Below are 13,139 nucleotides of genomic sequence, written 5' to 3' on the forward strand. Positions count from 1 at the left end.
TTTAGCCTTAATTGTCACTTTAAAGACTCTATCTTCAAATAATTCCTAAGGTACTGGGGGTTGGGGCTTCAACATATAAATTTGGGGGTGTCATAATGTAGCCCATAACAGGGTGCATTGGAAAATATACTCCCATTCTCTCCTCAATTCAAAAAATGTCTCATACATAATCTGCTGGTGGAGGGTAATAAGTTTTAAAATACCTACAGCCTGCTAAGAGGGTGGTCTATCAGCAACTCACACCTCAGTATGAATTGCTTCATTGAGTGGAATGCTTTCCTATAAGCCATAAGAAACCAGCGGCCCAGATGAGAAAGGAGGTCAAGGAATGAGAAATGAATCATTTTGACTCACGAGTTACTACTGGGAAGGGTAGAGCTGGGTAGGCCTGGGAAGAAAGATAAATAAAATATTTTAGACATCTACTGTGTGTTGTGCAAAGAATTAGTGACATTAGTCTATTGTATTCTTTACATTAACTCAGTGAGACAGATGCGTTATTATCATCCTCGTTTTACAGTAAGAGAAGCTTAGACACAATAATTAAGTCAGAGCAGGGATCGGAATCTGTCTCAAAAAATACACTTACAAAAATAAAATAAAGCCTACCTACTCACATAATTTCAGGAAAAAACCCAACACTATCTAGAGTGACCAACAATCCTGGTTTTCCTTGGACTAAGGGATTTTTCTGGGACAGAGATTTTCAGCACTAAGCCTTAACCATAATAATAATAAAAAAGAACAATAAAAGGAGAGTAATTAAAAATAAATTATCATGTATTAGAAGACTTTGCTTGGGCCAGGTTACATGAGAAGACACATTGAAGTAGTCAGTTGCTTATACTTTTTTTTTTTTTTTTAGACGGAGTCTTGCTCTGTCGCCCAGGCTGGAGTGCAATGGCATGATGTCGGCTCACTGCAACCTCTGCCTCCCGGATTCAAGTGATTCTCCTGCCTCAGCCTCCTGAGTAGCTGGGATTACAGGTGCATGCCACCACACTCGGCTAATTTTTATATTTTCAGTAGAGATGGGGTTTCACCATGTTAGTCAGGCTGGTCTTGAACTCCTGACCTCAGGTGATCCGCCCGCCTCAGCCTCCCAAAGTGCTGGGATTATAGGTGTGAGCCACCGCGCCCAGCCTGCTTACACTTTCTTATAATGAATGTTAGGATACAAGTAAGCATATCTATACAAGAAATAAGAAAATGAAAGAACAGGCCGGGCGCGGTGGCTCACGCTTGTAATCCCAGCACTTTGGGAGGCCGAGGCGGGCGGATCACAAGGTCAGGAGATCGAGACCACGGTGAAGCCGAGTCTCCACCACTGAACTCCAGCCTGGGGGACAGAGCGAGACTCCGTCTCAAAAAAAAAAAAAAAAGAAAATGAAAGAACAAGGATGTGGGCTACACTAGAATAAAATACAGTTTAGAGGAATCTAAATTTATTCATGTGAGAATGGAAAAAGTGTCAATTTAATTGGAGTAGGGATAACATGCAAAACAAATTACAATGTCAAAGTTAAAAACATGAGGACTCTGATATCCACAGTTGAGTTGTGTCTTGTCATAAACATAGGGTCTCTCTACATGTACATATATATGCTACTTCATGGGACAGAGTAGTGTCTCTTTTCTTGAAATCCCTCTGTGCTTTGTGGCATCTAGTTAGGCAACAGTACTTAAAATGACCTTGGGGACCACGCTGTTGGATGGACAACAGGAACTTGACAATAAACTGTGTAAAGAAATAGTGGCCAGTCACGGTGGCTCATGCCTGTAATCACAGCACTTTGGGAGGCCAAGTAGGCGGATCACTTGAGGTCGGGAGTTCGAGACCAGCCTGACCAACATGGAGAAACCCTGTCTCTACTAAAAATACAAAATTAGCCAGGCATGGTGGCACATGCCTGTAATCCCAGCTACTCGGGAGGCGGAGGCAGGAGAATCACTTAAACCTGGGAGGTGGAGGTTGCGATGAGCCGAGATCATGCCATTGCACTCCAGCCTGGGCAACAAGAGCAAAGCTCCATCTCCGAAAAAAAAAAAAAAAAGAAAGAAAAGAAAAGAAATTAGGAGTTACATGGAGGTTATGCGGCACAGCTCTGGGGGCAGCATCCAAATAACACAAAAATAAATAAAAATCCTTCCATCTCATTATTTTCATATTATGGATTTCTTATCAAACTGCTAAATTTGTTCAAATATAGGGAGTAATCATAAGAAATATTTTTAAAACGATCTTTAGTCATAAAATTCAGTGAGATCAATTCTAAGTCTATTGAAAGACGTGTCAAAGCTTCTACGCTACGTATTTGCACCTGACAGCTACAATTGCAGACTGATACACGTGTGGCTTTATAGTGAGTCAAATACCATGAGCAGTATTGCAATAGGTGATATATTTTCTGAAGTGGTGATCATTTCTTGAAAAGTCCCAACAAAACACAGTACAATCTTCCCTTTGTTTAGCTGGTGATTGCATTCCTAAATGGTTCATATTTGTATATAAAATGAAATTAGACCTTAGGCTTGGAAATATAAACAGGTTTTCCACGTACATGAACCTTTATCTGTTGGGACATTAGAAGATCCCATATGATGACAGAAAATTCTTTGTTGTATGGGCTGTCTCACTATGGCAGCGTGTCTCTCCTCCCTGGTCTCAGTTCACTAAATGCTAGTAGAGCCCACTCACGAATGTCCAAATGCCATAGTTTAGACCCATTTCTTTGAGTGCCATCATAGAGGTGAGGGAACTCCAAGTGCTAATAGAATTGAAAGCAGGGCCAGGCACGGATGCGGTGGCTCACACCTGTAATCCCAGCACTTTGGGAGGCTGAAGCAGGAGAATTATTTGGTGCCAGGAGTTCGAGACCAGCCTGGGCAAAAAAGCAAGGCCTCATCTCTACAAAAAGTAAAAAATTAAAATAATTAGCTGGGACCTGTAGTCCTAGCTACTCCGGAAACTGAGGTGGGAGGATAGCTTAAGCCCAGAAATTCAAGGCTGCAGTGAACTGTGAACACATCACTGCACTCCAGCCTGGGCAACAGAGTGAGACCCTGTCTCCCACCCCCAACCAAAAAACAACAAAAAAAAAGAATTTAGACACAGCAAATATTACTGTGGGAAGAGCAACTGTAAAGGGGAAGGAGTTTGGATTCAGGTGGACACAGGCTTGAACTTCACCCAACCTTAGACAATTTTTTTTTTTTAGACAGAGTTTCGCTCTTGTTGCCCAGGCTGGAGTGCAATGGCACCATCTCGGCTCTCCACAACCTCCGCCTCCTGAGTTCAAGCTATTCTCCTGCCTCAGCCTCCCAAATAGCTGGGATTTTACAGGCATGCACCACCACGCCCAGCTGATTTTATATTTTTAGTAGAGATGGGGTTTCTCCATGTTGGTTAGGCTGGTCTCAAACTCCCGACCTCAGGCGATCTGCCCGCCTCGGCCTCCTAAAGCGTTGGGATTACAGGTGTGAGCCACCACGCCCGGCCTCTCTGCCTTAGACAACTTACAAAACCTGCCGCGGCTTCAGTTTCTCAGTTTTTTCTTCTTTCTGTTTCCTCACTTTTAAAATAGATCTATAATACTTCTGTTATGAGTTTGTATAAAGACTAAACAAGATTGCAATGTATATAAAATGCTTAACATTACCTTTCAGGGGCCACATTCCAAGTATTTGTTTCCTTGCCATTAAGTGAGAGAATTGCAGTTATCTCAAAGTAAGGGAATATGATGAGGGTAAGCTTCCCACAGCTCAGTTCTTGGAGAAAATAGAAAAGAAGAGAGACAAGAGGAGCATATAAACGTGACTAATTCAGGAGGAGGTGACACTGAGTTATCAAGTAGGATAAAATTACCTTGGTTCATAATCAGTAATAGGAGGTCTCAGTACAGCATAGTGACTCTGCTTGGGTTTTATACTCAGAAAACCTGGCTTCCTGTCTTAGCTCTGCTGCTTGCCAATGAGCTGGGGCAAGTAACTTCGCTTCTCAGCTTCTTTATAGGTGAAATGAGTTCAATCATACCTGCCTTTCCATTTTATTGTGGAATTGAACTGAGATGTAGGATGGAAGGCACCTGGCTTGTAGCCAGACTCTTAAACACAGTAGCTCTTCCTCATTAGTTCAGAGCTGTGTAGCAGCCAAAGGAAAACTTCCCTTTTGCCCCCTAAAGGTTCACTGAAGATCAACTGATGAAAGGCAGATTAATAGGAGGAAAGGTATATAAATTTATTAAAGTGCATGGAGGAAAACCCCAGATATTATCCCCTCTTTCTCCATGAATTGGGCTCTAGATATTTTTATGCCTTTCTTCTTAGAAGAAAGGGAGATGGGGAAGTATGGGTGATGTAAGGGGGTTAGTAAATGATTTTTAGGGGAATTTAATGGGCTCCAAGAACATATAATGGCCTGAGACAAAGCCTGTTGGGCCCACAAAGCAGACAATGTTTTGTGACAAAAGGCTGTCCAGGTTTGTTGACAGACTTTTTTTTTTTTTTTTTGAGACGGGGTCTTGCTCTGTCGCCCAGGCTGGAGTGCAGTGGCGTGATCTCAGCTCACTGCAACCTCCACCTTGCGGGTTCAAGCAATTCTCTACCACAGCCTCATGCACAGCCAGGATTACAAGCGCCCACCACCATGCCCAGCTAACTTTTTGCATTTTTATTTTAGTAGAGACAGGGTTTCACCATCTTGGCCAGGCTGGTCTTGAACTCCTGACCTCATGTTCCACCCGCCTCGGCCTCCCAAAGTGCTGGGATTACAGGCATGAGCCCCCGTGCCGGGCCAACAGACTCGTCTTTCTTCCTGTGATATGAGTTTAGTTAATTAAAACTCAGGGAAAGGATGAGAGGGATTTTTTCTCCCTTTGCAAGTCTGGACTGTAGGCAGATAAGGGAACTTTAGAGAACAACTTCATCCTGTGCTTTGGGAGAGATGGAGGATTGAGAGATGGGGTGCAGGGAGGTCAGAGAGAACTTGAGGCTGCTTCCTCCATTCAGTATGTCAAAGCACCATATTTTGGGGTAGCTGTTTCTGAGCCCCAACAGCTGCTAATCCAGTATCTGAAGAAACAGGACTGTTGAACATGAACTTCTGTTATTTACCAGTATTTCAGCCAGGCTAGGCTGGGCCACACTGCAGTTAACAGGTAAATTCAAAATTTCAGTGACTTAAATTTGAAGATATAGTTCTTAGTCATTATACTCTCTATCATTGTCTGCTAGAAGCTTTATTCCACATCATTGTCATCCTTACTCCAGACCTGGGGCTGACAGAGCGACCACTATAGGAATATTGCTGGTTGCCATGACAGCAAAATGACAAGATGGTGAAGCATCTCGACTTTTACAGCTTCCACATACATTTCATTGGCCAAGTCACATGGCAGTGCCTCCAACTATGGGGAAAATTACAATGCACCGTATGTCAGGAAGGAAAGAGAACAAGAATGTTTGTGAATGGCCCTAATGACCACTGTAGTTAGGGAGCAAAGATTTCAGAAATATTTAATTATCTCTTTTCCCAGAGAAAGACTTGACGTGAATTAGCTTGTTGAGAATTGGCAGGTTACCAAGGATGTGTTTTTCTTTTCTTGATGAAAATAAATTATTGGCAAATAGTCTTGCTGAGTTGTTGTACTTTTTGCAATGTTTTCTGTTGCCATGGCCCACTGCTGAATTTAACCACCCTAGGTTAATTTCAGTAGCTTTCTTTATTAGAGTTGGGAAGATTGCCTTTTCCTCACCTGTGGGTCTCTTCCTCTCTCCAATGTAATAAAAGTGTACCACTTTTTTTTTGAGATGGAGTCTCACTCTGTCGCCCAGGCTGGAGTGCAGTGGTGCCATCTCGGCTCACTGCAAGTTCTGCCTCCCAGGTTCACGCCATTCTCCTGCCTCAGCCACCCGAGTAGCTGGGACTACAGGCGCCTGCCACCATTATAGTTTTCCTACTCATATTTTAAAGCCCCAAATGTCTGATGGCACCAAAAACGTTCTACCTTTTAATTAATGACCCAGAGAAGTCCATTGCTCCCCCAGATCCACTCTCTACCCTGCTCTCTGTGGGGAGGCTGGCTTATACGAACCACGCCAATAGGCTCCTTGAATTTTGCCACACACTTAAAACTAGGCCTATAAGAAAATTTCTGATGTAATCTATTTATTGGATAGTTCTTTCATGCGCATCAGGCTCCAGTCTAAAATGTGTGCATAGGTTTGGGTTTATTTCAAGACTGTGGGGTGAGTCACTAAGTCTACATGTATAAAGATTCCAGAAGTCCCTTGGGAAATAATTTACTCTAATGGAAGTGACAATTTGGTTCAAAAACAGTATCTCAAGAATTGGAAGGGAAAGGCAATTTTAAAAATAGCTCCATGTCTACCTATCAAATTATCTGATTTCATAGCCCCCATTTGCTCATGTTTGAGTACCCAAGAGATGGGGCTGAAAGTAAAATGGATGCATTAAAATCTACAGTAATTTGACACAGATAACTTTTTCATGTGTTATTTGTAGCTGAACACAGTACTCTAAGAGTGGTCTAACCACAGGAAGAGAATGCAAACACTTTTCTATTTGGAACAGTATAAAGTTAGAATTTTATTTTGGAGGTAGTGCATCGTCTGAACTCTTGATTCACGGTCAATAATCAAAGCTTCAAACAGTGTAGTAACCACATCTTCATCTATACTTTTCATTAAATACCCTCTTGTCAGATTCATCCTATTGTTCTCAGTCCAGGTCCTTTAGATCCTGCTTTATGTCACTTATGTATTGGCAGTGTTTTGGTTAGTGTTCCAACAGGAAACTGACTGGAGTGGCGGGAAACCACAAGGGGTTGTCCAGGGCTAGTAACTTCAGAGAAGCTGACAAGAAGAGTGAGGATCAAGGCAAAGCAGCCTTCTTGTCTCTCATAATGAGGGAGTCATAGGCTGGACTGCAGGGAGGGGATGTCCTCCATCCATTGCGTCTCCTGCTGGAGCTCTCTGTGGCCAGACCCAGCTGTAAGCCACAGGAGCCTATTGGTGTGGCTTGTATAAGCCAGCCTCCCCACAGAGAGCAGGGTAGAGAGTGGATCTAGGGGAGCAATGGACTTCTCTGGGTCATTAATTAAAAGGTAGAACGTCCAAGACCATGAATGGAAATCCTTGGCATACCCACTAGACATTTTTTCATTTCATGTTGATTCATTAATCTGAAACATACTGATCATATGATATATCTTAACCAGGAAAATTACTCTACATTCTTAACATACTGATGTCTCCTTCTTCTAGTGCAAAAAAAAAAAAGAAAACTAGCTTTATTGACGTATTGAGATATAGTTCACCCATTACAGTGTACAAATAACTGTATTTGTATACTCTATCCTGTAATTGTATTAAAATAAAGTTTACCCATTTACAATGTACAAATCAATAGATTTTAGTATATTCACAGTTATGCAACCATCGGAACAATCGATTTTAGAATATTTTCATTACCCTAAGAGACTCCATACTCATTATTATAATATTTTCATTACTCTGCAAAGAAACTCCATACTCATTCTTATTTGCTTCTCATTCCTCTTCAATGCCGCCAGTCCCTGGCAGCCACTAGTCTACTTTCTGTCTCTATATATTTGTCTACTCTGGACATTTCATATAATTACACAAAAGGTGGTCTTTTGTGTTTGGTTTCTATAATATTGTAATACAGTAAGAAACATATATTTGGTCTCTGTCCTTGGTTCCTGGCACTACAGCTCCTGAAACCCTGGGAGTCTCTGGAGAGAAGAGAGTAGCTTTTGTATGCTAATGAGACGACTAGTGGCTGGAATCTCCTGGATAGCCTCACAATTGTAGGGGTGGGTGGGGCTCGTTGCCAAGGAAACCAACCCAACCATGTCATTAGAGGGTGTGAGCTTTCAAAGCCCCCAACCTCTGAGGAAGGGAGAGGTGCTGAAGGTTAAGTTGATCACAAATGGCCAGTGATGTAATCAATCATGCCTACATAATAAGGCCTCCATAAAAGTCCCCAAAAACTGGATTGCTGAACATGTGGAGGTACCTGGGGGGTGGCATGCCCAGAGAAGGTATGGAAGATCTGCGTTCCCTCCCCCATACCTTGCCCTATGTATCTCTTCCATCTTTCTGTCAATCTGTATCTTTCGTAATATCCTTTATAATAAATGGGTAAATGTTTCAGGTGTTTCCCTGAGTTCTGTGAGCCAGTCTAGCATATTAAACCCAAGGAGGAGATTATGGGAACCCTGATTTATAGCTAATTGCAGTCAGAAATTGCAATTGGTATCAGAAGTGGGAGGCAGTCTTGTGGGAATGAGCCCTCAACCTGTGGGATCAGATGCTAAGTCCAGGTAGGTAGTGTCAGGATGGAGTTAAATTGTAGGACACCCAGTTAGTATCTGCAAAGAACTGTGTGGTGTGTGGAGAATCCCCCTACATATCTGGTGTCAGAAGTTCCTGTCGAGTGGTGTGTGAAAGTAGGAAAAACCCTTTGTTTTTTCCTGTCTCTGTCAGCTTCTTTCACTAAGTATAAAGTGTTTGAGGTTCACCCACGTTGCAGCAGATATCAGTGCTTCATTTATTTTTACCGCCAAATGATACTTCACTGTATGGCTATCCCACAATTTGTTGATCTGTTCATCAGTTGATGAACATTTGGGTTGTTTCTTCTTTTTGGCTGTTATGTATAATGCAGCTATGAAATTCATGTACAATGTTTGTGTGAACATATGCTTTCCTTTCTCTTAGGTATATACATAGAAGTAGAATTTCTGGGTCATATGGTAAATTTATTTTAAACCTTTCAGGAACTGCCAGACTGTTTTTGACTGCACCATTTTACATTCCTATCAGCAGACTGTAAAGGTTCCAATTTCTTCTCCACATCCTTACCAACACTTTTTTTTTTTTTTTTTTTTTAGACAGAATCTCACTCTGTCGCCAGGCTGGAGTGCAGTGGTGCGATCTCGGCTCACTGCAACCTCCGCCTCGCAGGTTCAAGCGATTCTCCTGCCTCAGCTTCCTGAGTAGCTGGGATTACAGGCCCGTGCCACCATGCCCAGCTAATTTTTGTATTTTCAGTAGAGATGGGGTTTCACCATGTTGGCCAGGCTGGTCTCAATCTCTTGACCTCGTGATCCGCCCGCCTCGGCCTCCTAAAGTGCTGAGATTACAGGCGTGAGCCACCGTGCCCAGCACCAACACCTTTTATTATTTGTTGTTTTGATCATAGTTATCCTAGTGTCTGTGAAGATTTTGATTTGCATTTCTGTGGTGACTAAAGATGTTGAGCGTCTTTTCATGTGTTTATTGGTCATTTATATATCTTCTTTGGAGAAATGTTTGTTCAGGTCCTTTGCCTACTTTAAAATTGGGTTATGTGTATTTTTTATAATTGAATCATAAGAGTTCTTTTTTTTTTCTTTTCTTTTCTGTTTTTTGTTTTGTTTTTTATTGTTGTTGTTTTGGGACAGGGTCTCTCTCTCTGTTACTCACGCTGGAATGCCACAGCCTTGACCTCCCAGGCTCAATAAATCCTCCCACCTCATCCTCCTGAGTAGCTGGGACTACTGGTGCACATTACCATGCCCGGCTAATTTTTGTAATTTTTATAAAGATGGGGTCTCACCATGTGAATACAATACAATACAATACAATACAATACAATACAATACAATACAATACAATACAATACAAAACAAAATACAATACAATACAATACAATACAATACAATACAATACAAAACAAAACAAAAAATACAATACAATACAATACAATACAATACAATACAATACAATACAATACAATACAATTCAATTACAGGATAGAGTATACAAATACAGGCTGTTCTCAAAGTCCTGGGCTCAAGCAATTCCCCCCTGCTCAGCCTCCCAAAGTGCTGGGATTACCGATGTGAGCCACTGTGCTGGGCCAGAGTTCTTCATATGTTTTAGATACAAGCCTCTTGTTAGATATAATGATTTGCACAATTTTTCTCTCATTTTGTGGGTTGTCTTTCCACTTTCTTAATGATATCCTTTGAAGCACAAAATTTTTAATTTTGAAGATATCCAATTTAGCTATTTTTTTTTCTTATTTGCTTGTGATTTTGGAATTTTATTCCAGTGTTGTTTTGAAAGCTATTTTTTTTCCCCAGCTTCCCGTTGGAGGTTAGAAAAATTGTCTGATTTCTTTTTCCTGCAAAATGACTTAGAATAGTATAAGCTAATATTTACCAACCACTTACTATGTCCCAGGCTCTTGTTAGAGTTCAGACAGCTTGGGTAATCAGTCTGGGATCTCAAGGCTAAGGATGAATTCAGCTAATCTCACTCTGGAGCCCATATACTCTTCAACCGCTTCACTGTGCCACTGATCAGGTCTTCCTCATCTTGACATTTGTTTCATTTTTGCAGGAGGAAAATGGTGTATTTGCTGTTGGTGTTGGACAAGTTATTCTGCCTACTCTTTGTTCTCTTCCCTTTTCTGAGGTAAGTCCCCTGCCCCACCCTTTCTAGAATTGCCAGAATCTACAAACTGTCCAAAACACACATGTACTCATCCAAAAAGGCAAAACAACACCCTCATTCATGAGACATAATTCTCAAAGCCCTGGTGTCACAGCTGCAGTCTCTCCCTGACCCTTGCCTCACCCTAACTGTGCTGAGTCTTTTCTTTGGTTGTGACAGCCTAGGGTGTGACATCCAGGGACAGCTTTGACACCCTCGGATGTAAGTGCTGTGCTGTGGCTTGCCTTGGAACCCACAAGAAGGGCCCAGGTTCAAAATCCTTTAACTGTCAGTTGAATCAAAGATGGTCATGTGGAGCAGCAGACAACAAAAGCAAGTCAGACTGCCTTCTCAGATGTTTCCTTTCACTTTGGCAATATCGATGTCTAAACTTCAAGTTTATTATTATTATTTTAAATAAGTGAGGTCAGAATTACTCAGCAGGAGCCCAAGAACTTCTTACCCCACTCTACACCCCCCTATTCTGCAGAATCCAATTACCCATGAAATCCATTTGCATCTACTTCAGAAATCTCTCTCAGCCTCCCTCTCCCATTGAATCTTTCCTGCCACTGCATCAGTTCGGATCTCTGTCATCTCCTAGGTGGACTAATTCATCTCATTTCTGTCTTTTTCTTTTTTTTTCTTTAGACAGGTCTCACTCTGTCACCCAGGCTGGAGTGCAGTGGCCTGATCATGCTGATTGCAGCCTCAACCTCCTGGGCCCAAGGAATCCTCCTGCCTCAGTCTCCTGAGTAGCTGGGACTACAGATGCATGCCACCATAGCTGGCTGAATTTTTTGTAGAGACAGGGTCTCACTATGTTGCTGAGGTGGTCTCAAACTCCTGGGCTCAAGTAATCCTCCTGCCTCAGCTTACCAAATAGCTGGGGCTACAGGTGCATACTGTTGTGCCTGGCTTATTTTTTTTTTTTAGTTTTTGTAGAGACAGGGTCTCACTATGTTGACCAGTCTTTGTTTCTCAGTCTTTTCTTCAATCCAATTGAATTAAATTGAATTATCTCTTCATGGTTGTCTTCCTCAGTAGATTATGAGATCTTTAAGGTCAGAGACCAAAAACAATTAATTTGCCTAGAACCTGACATACAGTCTGCCACCTACCAGCCTGACCAACACAGTGAAACCCCATCTCTACCAAAAATACAAAAATTAGCCGGGCGTGGTGGCACCTGCCTGTAATCCCAGCTACTCAGGAGGCTGAGGCAGGAGAATCGCTTGAACCCGGGAGGCAGAGTTGGCAGTGAGCAGAGATCTTGCCACTGCACTACAGCCTGGGCGACAGAGTGAGACTCCATCTGAAGAAAAAAAAAAAAGAAAAGAGTCTGCCACCTAAAGGCATTTAATTAGCATTTGTGAAAGAAATAGTAGTCCGGTTGGTAATTTCCCCACTGCTTGCAAGACCTCACAAAAGTTCTTGTAATAAAAACAATTAAATCTCATGTGACCCAGGTGTCTTAGGAATGCCTTCCTATTCTGCTATGTGGACGAGTTTTGCTAGTTTTCAAGGTTTAATCAAGGCAAAGGAGATAGCTTGTCTCCTATGATTAGCGAGTCATCTGCTAGCCTGTGGAGGGACAAACAGGTATGATACTCCTCCGTCACTCATCACAATGGTCATGGCAGACACTTCTATAACAAAAGACAAGTTAGCAAGAGAAAAGCATGACAAATTTATTTAACAAAGTTTTAAATGACATGGGAGACTTCAGAAATGAATACCCAAAGACCCAGGGAAAGCTGGGTATTCTTATGCTTAGGTTTGCCGACAAATGGACCGTCACATAGAAATGAGATTGGACAACAAGGGTATGCTGCAATAATGGTAATCAACTGAGGGGAATGCAGCAAGGCCTGTCTGTTCTGCTTCTTCTTGGACCCCTATGTAGCATTTCTTTCTCTGGGTATAGCACAAGACACTTGTCACATGAAGGTCTTCAGGGAAGAGAGGAGAATGTCGGAGAGTGACATTTCTAGGTTTTATGGCTCGCTTCAGGGGAGAGGAGTTAGAATTTCTATGACCCATCTTTTTTTTTTTTTTTTGAGATGGAGTCTCGCTCTGTCGCCCAGGCTGGAGTGCAGTGGCGCGATCTCGGCTCACTGCAGGCTCCGCCCCCCGGGGTTCACGCCATTCTCCTGCCTCAGCCTCCTGCGTAGCTGGGACTACAGGCGCCCGCCACCTCGCCCGGCTAATTTTTTGTATTTTTAGTAGAGACGGGGTTTCACCATGTTAGCCAGGATGGTCTCAATCTCCTGACCTCGTGATCCGCCTGCCTCGGCCTCCCAAAGTGCTGGGATTACAGGCGTGAGCCACCGCGCCCTGCCCTATGACCCATCTTGAGGAAGACCTATTCTAGTTTTACGAGTTGCTTCAGGGGAGAAAGAGAGTCTAGAGATAGGAGGGTGGAGAAGGTCGGAAATATGTTGCTTCTGAGGCCCTTGCAATCTGCTTCAGTTCAAAGTACTCAGCATGCCAAAGCACCATACTTTAGGGCATTGTGTTTTGAGCCCCAACACCAGTAAACTCCCCCTTATCTTAGTTATGGGGGTAGGGGGTCTGGCCTGTATCCCTCTCGGACCCATCTCTGCCAGGGACCA

This window comes from Hylobates moloch, unplaced genomic scaffold (genome assembly GCF_009828535.3).
Source record: "Hylobates moloch isolate HMO894 unplaced genomic scaffold, HMol_V3 SCAFFOLD_5, whole genome shotgun sequence".
In the NCBI taxonomy this organism is placed as follows: Eukaryota; Metazoa; Chordata; class Mammalia; order Primates; family Hylobatidae; genus Hylobates; species Hylobates moloch.